The 15180-nt window shown below is 45.7% G+C and overlaps 2 long non-coding RNA genes across 4 annotated transcripts in view; one reads left to right on the top strand and one right to left on the bottom strand.

Moving 5' to 3' along the window:
* The window catches only part of Gm4681, a 52183-nt gene extending 49822 nt beyond the window's left edge, over window positions 1-2361 (bottom strand). For all 3 annotated transcript variants that reach the window (XR_001781467.2, XR_003951033.1, XR_001781469.2), the window contains exon 1: window positions 1705-2361. This is a non-coding gene — a long non-coding RNA (predicted gene 4681). The remainder of the gene's footprint in view (window positions 1-1704) is intronic.
* An 11247-nt stretch (window positions 2362-13608) lies between these two features.
* Gm41250 overlaps window positions 13609-15180 on the top strand; it is an 18708-nt gene continuing 17136 nt past the window's right edge. The window contains exon 1 of the long non-coding RNA XR_874975.2: window positions 13609-13993. This is a non-coding gene — a long non-coding RNA (predicted gene, 41250). The remainder of the gene's footprint in view (window positions 13994-15180) is intronic.

The following is a 15180-nucleotide window of genomic DNA, read 5'->3' on the forward strand; positions in this document are numbered from 1 at the left end:
GCCTGTCTACGGCTTCTCGTCACATGGGCACAATTAGCCGTGAGTGGAAACAATGAGACAGCCCCAAAGAAGATCACAACATGAATGTGACCACTGGACCTCGAAGCGGCACTTGTCTTTTCAACACCATGTTATTAACCAGGAAGGCAGGAGTGGCCTCCCCTGGGAGGCAGGCGCCAGCTCCAGGCAGCCTGAGGCCCTGTGCTGGCTAGGAATCCTCCCTACGCAGGACATCAGAGAGATCAGCACGGGATGTCCGGTGGACCCAGCAGGCTCTCTGTAGCGTGGTGGGTTGAAGTCACAGGATCACCGAGGAGCTGCAAACTCAGCCAGCTGGCCTTGTCGCCTCCATTTTCATCTCCCTCTGTCTCCCCTGCAGAGTCTCAAGTAGGTGAGATCTCAGATCCTTGAGAACAGTCTAACCTTGGAGTCTGCCCTGAGTGCCATTTCTTAAGTGGTATTAATTATGGAAAGTGCATGATAGACAGTAACCCATTGTGTCAAGTCTGCCTGACAGTATGTTTTCACAACGTGACATTGGCCTGCTACTGAACAGCAAGGAAAGTTCAGCAAGTTTGAGCAGCCTTTGTGCCATGGATCACTCTGTCCTTTGGGGTAGACGACTCGGATAGCGGAACAGCCAGGGAAAGCCGCAGCAACAGCCAGTGAGGAGTGGGGAAGACAGCCATTAGCCATCTTGGCTTCACATGGTCTTGGTTGAATTGACATACTCATCTATCTATCTTGGGAAATGTGTTTTCCGACTCAACTTCTATCCATGTCAGGGCCTGGCATCGGTCCTCCGCTTCCCATATCTGGTTTTCCCACTACTCAGGAATTCCTCCAAATTTCAAAACCAGGCACCTCCAGCATGTGAGACACTGACTGGACTCCATCCTGGCTGCTCTGTTTGTCATCTGTTGTTTGTTCCAAATGAATGAGTGAATGAATGAATGAATTCTATAGAGAGCAATTGAACTTTATCCTGGTTTTATACATATATACCTTCCTCCCCCCCCTTTTCTGAGTTTCTACCTGAGGAACAGGTGGTCAACTTTGTCACCTTCCTGGCAGTCAACACTGGTTCATTTCTTCCTTTTCCCCTCCAATTTCCAGGTGACATTTTGTTTCTTTATGAGATGCCATAAAAAGAATTCCATTTGGAATCAAGCTGCCTAACTGTTAGCCCAGCCTTGCCTGCACTGGCCAGCTCTAGTGGCAATACTCACCAAATAAACTTCAGTTTCCTTACCCCAAAACAGGGACCCCGCTCTGCTCCCACGGTCCTTGTGCTGATGTTCAGAACAGCTCTGAAAGATGCGCCCCTCGCTTAGTTAATCCCTCTACTCTATTCCCATTTGTTGTCTCTAATATATTTTTTTAAACTCCTCAAAACTGGCGTTTAAAAGACTGTTACTGTTAAAATGAGTACTTGCCTTTTAAAAATCTTCAAGTTGCTAAGCAGCACCTGCCCCGCCCCCTCCCCTCTTATGCAGCCTCGTTGCCATAGTATCATTCGAGCATGGTAACAAGAAGCAAAGAGCAATCATTTTTCACTAAATAGGGTTGGGCAGACAGATAAACATGTTGAAATGTTTCCGTACAACTGTCTCAAGGAATAGGGGATCCTGGTGCACAGCAACACAGTTTGTGCCTCTCATCCAATTCCTCCCCTGCCTCCCATTCGCCCAGAGCTCTTCTTACCTGAGGCTCCTGTGTGTCATTCCCATCCCTGGTGTGAATCTTCCTAAAAAGGCCTTTGAAGGGCTGCTGCTGCTACTCCGATATTTGTAGCTATTTAGGGCTAAAGGCAGACTGGAATCCTTCTCAGAGCGCTGCTAAACATAGAGCATGCTGTGAATCAGGCTTGTGACTGAAGGCAGCCATGTCATAGCAGGTGTGGGGAAGATGACAGACGTCATCAGGGTGACATCAAAGGCTGCTTTTTAAAAAAAAATGGAAAAGAAGAGAGAAAACGTTATACAACCTGTTTGTTACCTAACGTGTATTAGAGAAGTATAAATCTCAGACCCAGCTCTTCATCTACAAGGTTTGAGGATAGCCTCTTACCCACCGACTATATAAACACAGACAGACCCTACAGCGGGACCTGCCTCTCTCCTTTGTCCCATGTGGCTCAGTAAGGCTCAGGCTCCATATCAGGAGCTCAGGCATCGCTCATCTTGCTGTTAAACTGTAACAGTATTTCTAGATTGGTGGCAGCTTCCTGCTTCTTGTTGACTCTGGAACCAACTGTTGAAGCCTCCAGGGCTTCCATGACCCAGGATCTAGGAGTTGAGGCTAGACCAGCAGCAGTATCCAGGTATGTACCCACTTATGAAAGACAGAAGTTCTTCTGGTCAGTCGGTGTTCATATCAGGTTCCTTTTCAAAGTTTTGAAATCCCCACTTGAAGCAGTCCCAAGAGACTCAAACTGTTTCTGTCAATACCGAATGAGTCGCGTCTCCTCGGAAGCCAATTGGCTTCCAGATTAAGACATCAGTGGAAAAAATAAATAAATAAATAAATAAATAAATAAATAAATAAATAAATAAAGACATCAGTGGAGCTCACTGCCTCTGCAAAGAGTGGCTGAGCTTGGCCGTTGGGAAGATGTTCCTTTGAGTCTGGGTAGAAGGATTGAGACAGACTCACACTGTCAAAGCACTCTCATGCTTGGCTGCCCCATGACAATGACAGACCATTGCCAGACAGCTGCTTAGGGTGGGGAGTGCACTCTAACGCTTCCAGAGCTGTGTGCTGATCCCCTGAGCCGATCCTCTACATCTTAAACACATATGGCTTAGAGGGACTTTCGGAGAGGGCTTATCAGACAAAGGCAGGGTTGTCCCCAGACTCCTTCAGAAAAATCAACTTCTTCCTCAAAGTGGGACAAATATGTTTCCTTTCACTGCCTTCTGCTGTCCTTCCAAGCCAGTTTTTTCCGTGTATATGTGTGTGTGTGTGTGTGTGTATACAGTCATTATATACAGTGATTGTGTCATAAAGGTAATTTCTCTCTTGTATATCAAGTACTGTGCCCATATTCCCCTCCCGACACTCCCTACATTTCCAATTCCACATTCTGCTCATTTCCTTCCTTCTCCGACTCCTTTTGCTTCCACATACACGGATTTCTGTGTTTGTGTGTACACCAGGATGTGCAAAGGACTGAAAACGTGTGACACTTGTCTTTCTGACTTGTTTCATTTCATATGGTTAGTTCCTGCCACACCCACTTTCCAACAAACAGCACAATTCTGTTCTTCCTTGTGACTGACAAAAGCTTTTACAGGCATATGCCAAAATTTTAACCCTGTCATTTGCTGATGGATTCTTCTCTTGCTTCCATAACTTGCCAGTGATATTCTGAACTCACAGAAGTACGCATAGATGTGTGAATATATGAGTGGTATGTTGACTTACAGTCCTCAGGCATACAACCTAGATAGACATGGTGCAGCTGGCTGGGTGCTGGTTCTTGCTTAGTTTGTTGAGCAACCTCCCTATTGATATCCATTGTGGCTAAGTCCTTAGTCTGTGACTCCTCTTCCTACCTTCCAGTTAGCATTAGGGGTAATAATGTAACTTTTCAGAAGAATCCTAGAACCCAGGAAGGGAGGCAGAAGAGACCTTTGGGTTTCTCAGACACAGCCTCAGACATCCCAGGTGGCACAGGTGTCCACTCAGCCCATCTGAGAAAGAACTTCTGCCATATCATTACCACCAAACCCGTGGCTCAGAGACCTGCACTCACCAGTGCTCCCAGAATGCACCCCTGAACCCAACTGTCTTTTGTCTGAACTCTATAGGTGGTAGAGGTTAATTGGTTAGCTGTCAAAATTCCCTGTAAAAATTCATGCTTCTGAGGCCTAGCTTTCTAAATCTTATCCTTCATCTGAAGTCTTTGGTCCAATGAGAAAGAGGCCCACATCAGGTCTAAATAGTGCCTGTCTTGAGGCTATACTCCTAACTTATGAGAGGTGTCTACCATGTCACCCTAGGAATATTGGCCATCGGGTGACTATGCCACACAGGTATGTTTTCCAAGAATCCTTCCCCTTCTTCCAAATTCTGCAGAGCTCCACCCAGTTGCTTATTTGACCCTTCCTGTGCTCAGAAAGCCATCAGCCAGAGTTTCAGAAGGTTGCGGCTGCTTTGATGGCCAAATTATCTTTCAATCAAATTCCAGGAGATTACTGATAAATATTTAATGATATACTTTCTAGGGGAGAAAACAAGACAACCACAGGTGGGAAAAAAAAAAGAAGAAACACTCTTCTTTGTGACATCTGCCAAATTTGTCAGTGTAAACACTCCTATCCTGGCCAGTTCCAACATCCTGTGAAGTTACTGAGAGGGGAAATTAAGAAGAAATGCTACTTGGTGCCTATGAGCTGGTACAAACCGCCTCTTGCACACGAGCAAAGAGACCCCTCTGGAGGAATAGGACTGCCAACCATTATCTCGATCATTTCTTTGTCTTGTTTCCATCAAACAGCTAATCCCCCAGGTGTTCCAATCCTTTAAGCCAGTCTCTCTTCTTAGCTAAAGGTCTTGATGCTTGTCTAGTTTAAGTAATGCATGTAAGAACAGAACCAGGTTGATAGGCAAGAGACTATGTCACCACCCCCTTTCCCAGCATACTCCCAGAGCTCTGAGCTCTACCAGTTTAGGGGAATTCATCTGGAACAGTCTAGATTCCTGGGAGCCACATGGCAAAGCTCTTGTCACACAACTGTTTTCTCAACATGTTGAGGAAGGTTGCGAAGAGCACCATTCTCATCCACTCTGAAGCGCAGGCTTTTAGCCGGGCAAGAGGGCGGTTCTCAGCAACTCCATTAATGTAGCAATAATGGCCCAGGCCCACTTCAGTGCAGGGCTCAGCAACCACACTACATTGGGAACCCTTGCTCTGGCAGGATGCTTCATAAAAGCGTTTCTCTCAGCGCTGAATGTTCCCTCACTTAGGCTGCCTACCCACAGCTAAGCTATGAGTCACACCACTTAAGTGGCTGCAGGTCTTCAGTCTTGCTTTGCTCTCTGTCAATACCTTCCCCAGTCCCCATGTTTTCTCTCTGTGCCTGGGTGGAATGTTATTCTGTCTTAGTTCGGAGAGCCCTAAAAGATTCTTTTGTACATTTCCTCTCCAAGAAGAGTGCTTCCATTTTTCATTTTAATCTGTTTTATGATGCAAATCACAGCCTAATGGAGATGTGCCACTCTATCTTAATGGACTCATGATTTCATCAATAAGTTCCTTTCGTTTTGATGGGAGAAATAGGCCTAGAATTTCCTGGGGTTTCAACAATCAAGTTGTTAAAGAAATAGAAGAAAAGATGAGAGCCAACGGGGAGCCTCTGAAGGCAGAGGACTAAGTCACTGGCAGTTTGTCCAGGCTCCTGAATGCCGCGTGTCTCTCTGACCATCAGGTCTTTGTGTAGGACCCAGTGATTCTTCCAGCTTTGACTCCTCGTGACCACTACTGTGTAGCTGCTGCCTCTGAACTGAAACATGTCCCCCTGGAGACCTGAGAGAGAATAGGGGCTCTTAAGACTCAAGGAGTTAGCAAAATTAGCAAACCCGTGAAACCCAGCCAGCCCAGGAAGCTCGGCGAGACTTAGTAGGAACACACCTTTCTCTAGTTCCCTTTACATTACTCTGATAAGCACCAGGACCAAAAACAACTTCCAGGTAGCAGTTCATCTCTGAGGGAAGCCAATGCAGGAACTTGAGACAGGAACTTAAGTCAGGAACTATCTCAAGCGCAGGTCCTGTGCATGGAGGAAGACTGCATGCTGGTTTACTCTCTCCCTCACTCCCAGCCAGCTTTGTTACATAGCCCAGGGCCACGTACCAAGTAATGGTACCACCCACAGGGGACTGTGCCCTCTGACAATAATCCACAATTAAGACACTTCCTCACAGACACGGCCACAGGTCAATCTGAGCTATCTGATTCCCCAGTGGAGTCTCCCCGAGATGACTCTGGGCTATGTCACGTTGACAGCAGAAGTTAATAGGGATAGGCCCCTTTCCGGACTGTATAAGCAATAAGCAATTGCTGTACAAGATGAAACTCTTTAATGGGTTACCTTAGAGTTGGGCAGGGAGTCCCAGGGATGCAGCTCTGGTGAGTCATTTGGGGGTTACAGCTGCTTTTAAGCCACTCACGTTCTTTCAAGCAGCTCCTTGCAATGTTTCTGTATGAAACCCCAACAAATTCCTTGGCCTCTTAAGCTGAAATACAGTAGAATAATTTCTATGACCTGAGACTGGTGCCCTGTCTGGTGTGATGTTTGTTGTCATCTCTGCTGGAAAAATCTCTGAAAGGCATGCTGGGAGCTTTGGCTATATAGTAACACTGGTGTGTGTAAATGCACTGGTGTGTGTAAATGCACCGATTGTCTTCAAGGTAAATGTGACAAAGCAAGTCTCAGTACTCCACCGCAGGTAGACAGGCAGCACAAACGTTGAAGGGGCCTTAACTTAAAGCTTGGAGTTTGAAGTACAAAGCGTTGGACTTCAGGCATCAAGCTCCATTGGGGAATAAGACAGGGAAATATCTTTGATAGGCATTGGTCCATTTGTGGCTCCACGCTCACATGTGAAGGGAGTCATGACTTACTTCCCTCTGAGTGCAAAGGCTCCACGTAGGCTCAGCAGGAATGGGGAGGGACACCACCTCCGTCTTAATCATTGATGTCTGTAGCTACATATCCTAACCCGGAATGCGTCCAGAATGGAACCGCCCACGCTCTGTCTTTTTTATGACCATGTCTCAATTCATGACAGCAGTTCACAAGGCTACAACATGCAACAGACTGTGGAGTCCTGGTTGCTCCTGCCGGTTGCCTGCTTCTCACTCATTGTCGAGTCCCATAGACTTCTTGTCTAACCTCCTCCCACATTTCTACCGTTTAACGTGCAGTCCCAACAACCACTGCTCAAATTCTATCTTCCTTTTTGCCTAGTCTGGAAGAATGTTTGTTTCACAGAATGCTTTTAAACGATCAGCAAAGCGGGGACAGGTTGTTGCAGGCTCTTTCTTCTGGTTGTCTTTGACCCATCAATGGTACTTTAATGTTCTATGCACACCCTACTGAGAGTTTTAAAACAACGAGCATCCTGTCAATCTCAAAGACTGTGACATTCCAATCGCCTTGTCACTCTGCCTAGAATGTCTCACAGCCCCTCTGTCTGCAGGGGTGTTGCTGCTACATCTGCCCCAGTTACAGACCCCCTTAGACTTTGCTTGCCCACAATCCTTCCACCCAGACCCGGCCTCACCAAGCTCCATTTCCACCCCGACCCACTTTCCCTGACATCACCCTATAATAATTGATGTCTTTCACTTAGGCCCTGTGGCCATGGTAGCTCTTTCCCCTTCTGTGTCCTCTCTGACTCACAAGGGCTGCAACATCTGGAAACTAAATTTCCCAGAAATTCCTGCTTAGATTCTGCCAATGAAAAGCCTCAAGGGAGAGTTGGAGGTAGAGAAGGAGACAGACAGCTCATTGTTCCTCTAGCTGCAGGGTACAGGCTGCTGCAGATGGCTTCCAGGACTCCAGCAGACCTTCGCCTACGATGCCTGTCACAGCAAGCGCAAAGATCATCGCTGTCCTGCAATTCCCTGTCTGGCTTTCTAAATCCTTTTACAAACAAATTATTAGTCTTATAAATGGACAAGTCATATTTGCAAGCTGTCCTGAATTAAAAATGCAGCTCTCACCAACCTCTGTTTTCTGGGCCTTCTGTTCTAGTTTTAGTCTGAAATATCTCCCCCAGGTTGATGTTTTAAATTCTTCTTTCCCGGCAGGTGGTGCTGTTCTGAGAGGCTGTGGAACTCTCAAGAGGTGGGGATTAGCTGGTAGAAGTTGATCACTACACTTGGGAGGCAGAGGCAGGTGGATTTCTGAGTTTGAGGCCAGCCTGGTCTACAGAGTGAGTTCCAGGACAGCCAGAGCTTCACAGAGAAACCCTATCTTGAAAAACCAGATAGATAGATAGATAGATAGATAGATAGATAGATAGATAGATAGATAGATAGATAGATAGATAGATAAAAAGTTGGTTACTAAGAGTGGGTGTCTGACCATTTCCCCTAGCTCAGGGTCCTGACTGCTGTATGCTGGTCTTCAATCACGATGGGCTAAAAACCCTTGAAAACCATGAGCCCCGTCTTCCCTTGAGGACTTTCTGTCAGGTGTATGGTCAACAGTACAACATCATTAGTGTATGCCTTAAAGATGTGCAAATTTTGAACTCCTTACACTCAATAATTTCTTCTAGAAATGTTTGCAATCCTTTCTGTTTCATCAAGTCAGGTGACTAGGAAAGGGGTTTAAGCCAAGCCCAAGTTTCCAAGGGCAGAGCCGGCCTTTCCCCCTCTATAGCTCTATAGATCTGTAGGATGACATAGCTGCTTCTGTTCCTGAGTTGGAGTTTGACTCTTTTGCAAGAACCAAATCCTAGTGGTGGATCCCAGTCCACTTGGCTGAGACACAGGTGCCTTTCTTAAGTTTCACTGGCTTGTCAACTCTCAGCCTTTGATCCCTCTGCCTTGTGAAGTTGTGCTATGAATTGGACAGACGTTCTGGAAGCAAAGGGCTGCTGAGAGAGGCCCACTAATGCCTGGAAACTTCTAGTTCTTTACTTACTTTTGGCTCCAACCAATGTTCATCACTAAAAGCTTGTCCCATATTTTCGGGGACGTGTGCTCTAAGTCGGCGACCACACCCTGGATCCTGCCCAGTCACCTCGTGGCTTCTAACCTCTCTCCTGCTTTGCGTAGCCTCCTTCTAGCCAAGCTTGCCATGGTTAGAGCATTAAAGCCAATAAGTACTATTTCAACTACTCGAATCTCTTGTCTACTCTATTATTTCACCCCGGGTCCTTGTAGCCAGCTCCCTGTGGCACCGGGGTCACGGGCGCGAGTGCCGCAATATTTAACACAGAAGCTTGATGCTAGTCTAAAGCAATCGATGGCAGACCTTCAGATTCCGGCCACTTCCTGCCCCTTTTAGTGATGTACTGCGGTGTGTCCGTATGTTTAACTTTCTCCTCGCCCGCAGTATTTTTAAGGGCTTATTTACTGCCCCGCTGAAGCTCCTGTTCCATATTTCGGGGGAACTGGCCTCTCCTACCATTGCTTGCTCTCTCACGCCCGCCCCCCGGAGCTCCTCTGTGATTCTGAAAGAGTCCTTTCTTTTCTCTGGCTCCCTCTCTGCTTTTCCTCTCTGGAAAATTTTCTAACCACATGTGTACATCTAGGACTACAGACCCTTCTTTAAGAGGTAATTTATGGAAAACCAATCCATGTGTATTACACGTGCCAATGTTAGAAGCCCATGTAATCATTTAATGCCAGGATCTGTTTCAGGCAGAAAGCAGGGAAGTCAGTCATTACGATGCCTGGACAGCCCTCGTGTCCACATGCAAAATGGACCGCAGAAATCATACCAAAATAGAACAGCAGCAGCTTCTTACTGGCCTCTCCTCTTCATATTTAAGTGGAAATAATTTCTGCTAAAAGCAAGATACAGATACAAACACACTACCTAATCTTCTTGGAAATATCTTTCAAGAGAGTCCACCCACCTATCACGTTGTTCTGCAGGCTGAGTCACGAGCCCTGTGGTGCTACAAAAGGGAAATTCTAGCACAGTTGCTCATTGGTGTCCTGGCTGGACAGATCTGCCTCTCAAACCTGTCCTGTTCCATGTCTTGCAATAATGGCGTGTTCCCTCGCCACTCCGTGGCCACGTAACTCCACTCTCCACTCCATCTCCGGTGTCTGACTTCATATTTTTCTCTTTCTGTTTTACTTCTTTCTCACCATCAAGTCTTGCTTTAATCAGTTTCCAAAATCCAATTGCCGGCTCTCCCATGAGTGTTTCCATGACAACTCCCTTGCGTGGTACTGTTGACTCCATCGCTCCGTTTCAGCTCTCCTCTGTGGCATAAAGTTCCATTCTCCACATCAGAGCTAAGCACTCCTGGTTATGTTCCTAGCTTCTTTGTCCGTATAGCATGCTGACTTTGATCTCAGCCTCTCCATTTTCATTTTTAGTTTCACCATTAGGAGAGCCAGAACCAAAACCATAGTTTTAAGTCTTCCACGATAATGGAGTGCTGGGCAAGATTAGGAACCTCCTGTGTTATGGAAGCAATGGTCACTAATTTTCTTGGCTGGGAAATCAAGGACTACATAAGAAGGAAAGAAATTTAACTCTACTTTTGTGTATACACATACAGGCCAACTTGTAATCATGCTTTTTCTCCAGGCATATTTCTCTGATGGAAGTATCTACCAGGCGCTCACTCATTAATGTAAAATGACCATCTTCCAGAGTGACAAATTGACCATCACAAATAAAGGTGGAAGGATGGAGATGGGGGTCATATTCAAACTCAGAGATAGAGGGACAAAAAAGGACATAGATTCTCTAGTGAGATGTTCCAGACGCAGAAAGGTCCAGAGCCTGAGGAAATCAAGAAGCGTGGAGGTCAGGATGCTGATGGCCAAGGAGAAAGAGAAGGTGAACCATAGGTCGACAGATTTCTCCACTCATTAACTGAAGCATCTGTGTGTGACCTTGTACAGCCATGATCCCTCGGCAACTAGTACCTGCATCTGTGCAGTGTCACCAACTGCAGAGGAAAAGCACACAAAGCATCACTGAGCACAGACTCCCTCCCTTCCCCTCCCCCTCCCCCTCCTCCCCTCCTCCCCTCCTCCCCTCCTCAGTCCTCTTCACTTTCACCTCCAAGTTAAAAAGTCACATTGTTAATCATTATATATAGGTTCTGTTCTTACGTAGAAGTAACATAAGTAATGGTATATTCCTTAAAAAAAAGAGAAATACATACAGTCCTACACAGAAGGATAGGCCACTTTAAATCATTGAACTATTTATTATATGTTTTCTTTCACTCAATAATGAGCATAGGCTCAAGGCTTCTTTGCTTGCCTCTCATCTAGCCACACAGTCCCTTAAATGCATTGTTTGGCCTCATGTAGACCACACTTAATGGGGAAAGGAGAAATAAGACACCTGCTTCCTCTGGTCAAAGGGATTGTGAAATAAAGTTTATGATGGTCATGGAAAACTGACAAGGTAAGTTAAAGTTCAACGAAGACTCTTTGGAAAGTATACTTTTCAGAAAGAAGACCTTGCAGACCTTTTATCTGGAAATAATTTTTACCAACACTCAATCAACTGGCAAATAATTACGGCAGGATCAGCAGGTGCCAGACAGTTAAAAATTTAACATCGTTTCTCTTTATGGATCCCAGCTGGATGTGTGACTTGGGCTTATTTTGTCAGCCTGTCCTGCCTGTGGTTCCCGTGCTCCCCTTGCGAGGCTTGTTTTGCTGTCGCTGCTCGCTGTACTTGGAAAACCAGCCATGACTCATCTTGCTTTACAGATCTCCCTGAGAGCACTCAATCCCATTCAACTCTATGCAATCAATATTTATGTTCTGCTTCTGGGTACCCAAGGTGGTGTTAGATGCGAGGAGGCTGGGGGGTGACTAAGATGGAAGGGGACACTTGCTCGACCTCAAAGAACAGCTAGCACAGCTGGGAGCCAAACCAGTGGCCTGATGGCCACGATCAGACACCAGGAAAGTGAATACAGAGAGGACGTAACCGAAGAAGTCATGGAAACAGAGGCACGTTCCGGCCAGGGAGACAAGAAAGTGGAGGAGGTGGTGTCATACCTAGCCTTAAAGAATGAGCAGGCTCTGGAGTGGGGAGATGGAAAGAGAGACTGGCAAGCAAAGATTAACACACACACACACACACACACACACGCATACACACACAAACACACACATACACACACACACAAACACATACACACACACAGATACACACACACACACACACACACACACACAGCCATACTCGTGGAGACAATGAATTTGACTAAACTCACAGCTTTGGAAGTGTTCTAGCTGGAGGGACCCTAGAGACCTGATGCTCCAAGTAACATCTTTTTTAAAAAATATTTTTTATTATTATGTATTTTCCTCAATTACATTTAGAATGCTATCCCAAAAGTCCCCCATACCCTACCCCCCCCAACTTCCCTACACACCCATTCCCATTTTTTGGCCCTGGCATTCCCCTGTACTGGGGCATGCATATAAAGTTTGCGTGTCCAATGGGCCTCTCTTTCCAGTGATGGCCGACTAGACCATCTTTTGATACATATGCAGCTAGAGTCAAGAGCTCCGGGGTACTGGTTAGTTCATAATGTTGTTGCACCTACAGGGTTGCAGATCTCTTTAGCTCCTTGGATACTTTCTCTAGCTCCTCCATTGGGGGCCCTGTGCGCCATCCAATAGCTGACTGTGAGCATCCACTTCTGTGTTGGCTAGGCCCCGGCCTAGTCTCACAAGAGACAGCTATATCAGGGTCCTTTCATCCAACGCTTGCTAGTGTATGCAATGGTGTCATCGTTTGGAGGCTAATTATGGGATGGATCCCTGGATATGGCAGTCTCTAGATGGTCCATCCTTTTGTCTCAGCTCCAAACTTTGTCTCTGTAACTCCTTTCATGGGTGATTGTTTCCAATTCTAAGAAGGGGCAAAGTGTCCACACTTTGGTCTTCGTTCTTCTTCAGTTTCATGTGTTTTGCAAATTGTATCCTATATCTCGGGATACTAAGTTTCTGGGCTAATATCCACTTATCAGTGAGTACATATCATTTGAGTTCTTTTGTGATTGTGTTACCTCATTCAGGATGATGCCCTCCAGGTCCATCCATTTGCCTAGGAATTTCATAAATTCATTCTTTTTAATAGCTGAGTAGTACTCCATTGTGTAAATGTACCACATTTTTTGTATCCATTCCTCTATTGAGGAGCATCTGGGTTCTTTCCAGCTTCTGGCTATTATAAATAAGGCTGCTATGAACATAGTGGAGCATGTGTCCTTCTTACTGCTTGGGACATCTTCTGTATATATGCCCAGGAGAGGTATTGCAGGATCCTCCAGTAGTACTATGTTCAATTTTCTGAGGAACCGCCAGACTGATTTCCAGAGTGGTTGTACAAGTCCAAGTGACATCTTTTGAGGAGTTTACTGAAAAGGGGCCATCACAGGTCTCGACTTAGACCTGTTTGAAAATGAATCTGTTCAGGAACTTATAGAACCTACTGACCTAAGTCATTACCTGGAATATTTTTATATTGCCTCTACTTTCAAAAGCAAGAAAGGCACCCCCATGGTTATCCAACACAGAGTAGTCAGCCCTGAATCCTACGTACACAAAAATAACAGACTAAGCAGGTTGTGTTTATATACCTGTGCAAGATATATATATATATATATATATATATATATATATATATATATATATATATATATATATATATAAACAGACCTGCTAATGTAAGAAGGAGGGCATGAGGGGGGAGGCAGAGAGGTGAGAGCAAACAAGAAAGTGGTTCTATTTCACTCTTTAAAAGCTAGGTGTAGTGCTACATACCTTTAATCTCAGTACCTAGGAGGCAGAGGCAGGAGTATTTCTATGAATGTGAGGCCAGGCTGGTCTAGTAGCAAGTTTCAGGCCAGCCAGAACTACATATTGAGACACCTCCCCCCATATCCCCCTAACATGTATAAATATTTTATTAAAAAAATAAAAAAACAAGCACATTAAATTAAAAGCAGACTCACTCTCAGCCCAGCTGTGCTCCTCCTGAGAGTTTACCTGAAAGAATCCAAGTCCGTAGCAAGTCAGAGACACTTGCCTGCTGGTATTCAAGCACCGCTGTTCACAATAGCTGAGCTGTGCAGCCAGCTCAGGGGCCAGCGACAGACCAAGGAACAGCAGGAGTGCACATATGATACGTACAGTGAAGGTTTTGTCAGCCAGGAAGAATGGTACTACATCATTCGCAGACAACCAAAAACAACTGGAGAAAAACCGTGGCACGCCAGTCTCAGAGAGACAAGACCGGATGCTTTTCTCTCACCTGTAAGTCCCAGACTTTATAAGTATATAAACTCAGATTTGTATCGGTGACATGAAGTAAAACTAGAGGTGTATTGTGGAGGGGTAAAAAGTGAGAAGAGGGGGGCTTCAAAGAAGGGATGGTGAAGAAGTATCCCCAAAAGGACACTACGTATTTGCATTCAAATGTTATTACACGATCCAGTATAATAACGTTTTTAAAGACTTAAAATTTTACCTCTAGCGGTTTCCAATCTGTGTTGCTTCTGAGCCAATCAGGTTAATAATCTAATAATTTTGACAGCACCATGATATGTTTATTAGAAAGGTTTGCTGGAGAAATTCAGGCAGAGCCCAGAATGTCATTTGCAAAATCTGGACTCTGGTTCGCAGGTAGTGACGATTCAGAGGTTCTAAGAAGCTCTGTCGACGAGTAGAATGTGTTTGCAGCTTGTTTCCTTGTTTTGGATCCTTCTATTGCAGCGGTTCTCAAGCGTGGCCAACTGCTGGAGAGTTTACTAGAACATGGTGGTTGGCCTCTGGTTCCTGAGTTTCCCTTTCTTAGACCTTGAGGCCCAAGAGCCTGTGTTTTACAAGAGTCCGGGGGAGGCTGGCGCTGTTGGAGTAAACGTCACACTTTTTTCCTTAGATGAAATTCAGATGGAAGCCCTAAAACGGTGCCCTCTCTGTAGTTTTTCTGGGGGAGAGAGACTAAAACAAGCACTAAATGGAAACTGAGAGGAAAGTGCAAAGGGAAGAGACATGAAGAGGAGGAGCGGGCAAAGGAAAAGGATGGAAGACCCACTCCTGTGCTCCTCAGACCCCAGCGCTATGCCTGCGGTGATCACAGCAGCCCTGAGGCTCCTGCTCTCCCAGACCCGCCTAGCCCAGAGGCACTATGGGTAGGAAATAGTGAGAGCTTAAGCTTCCAAGGTGGCAACCTATAACCGAACCCCTCATCTTGTTCTGTGCACTTGTAATAGCTCCTGGCAGATTCCAGTGCTGCTGCCGGGGGATTCTTTCTTCATCCTTTTCTTCATCCCACGTTCCTGTCTAATTTCCCCTTCATTCTGACTGTAGTCTCTCAATACATTTGCAATAACATCTTAGACCCCCATCCCAGTTATCCCCAAGAAAAAGCCATAGGGAAACTGGGTGACACCCTTTGGATTCCGTGGGCAGTCAGTCCAAGCTGCTTCCAGATGGAGGCA

The sequence above is a fragment of the Mus musculus genome, chromosome 14 (genome assembly GCF_000001635.26).
Source record: "Mus musculus strain C57BL/6J chromosome 14, GRCm38.p6 C57BL/6J".
NCBI classification, from domain to species: domain Eukaryota; kingdom Metazoa; phylum Chordata; class Mammalia; order Rodentia; family Muridae; genus Mus; species Mus musculus.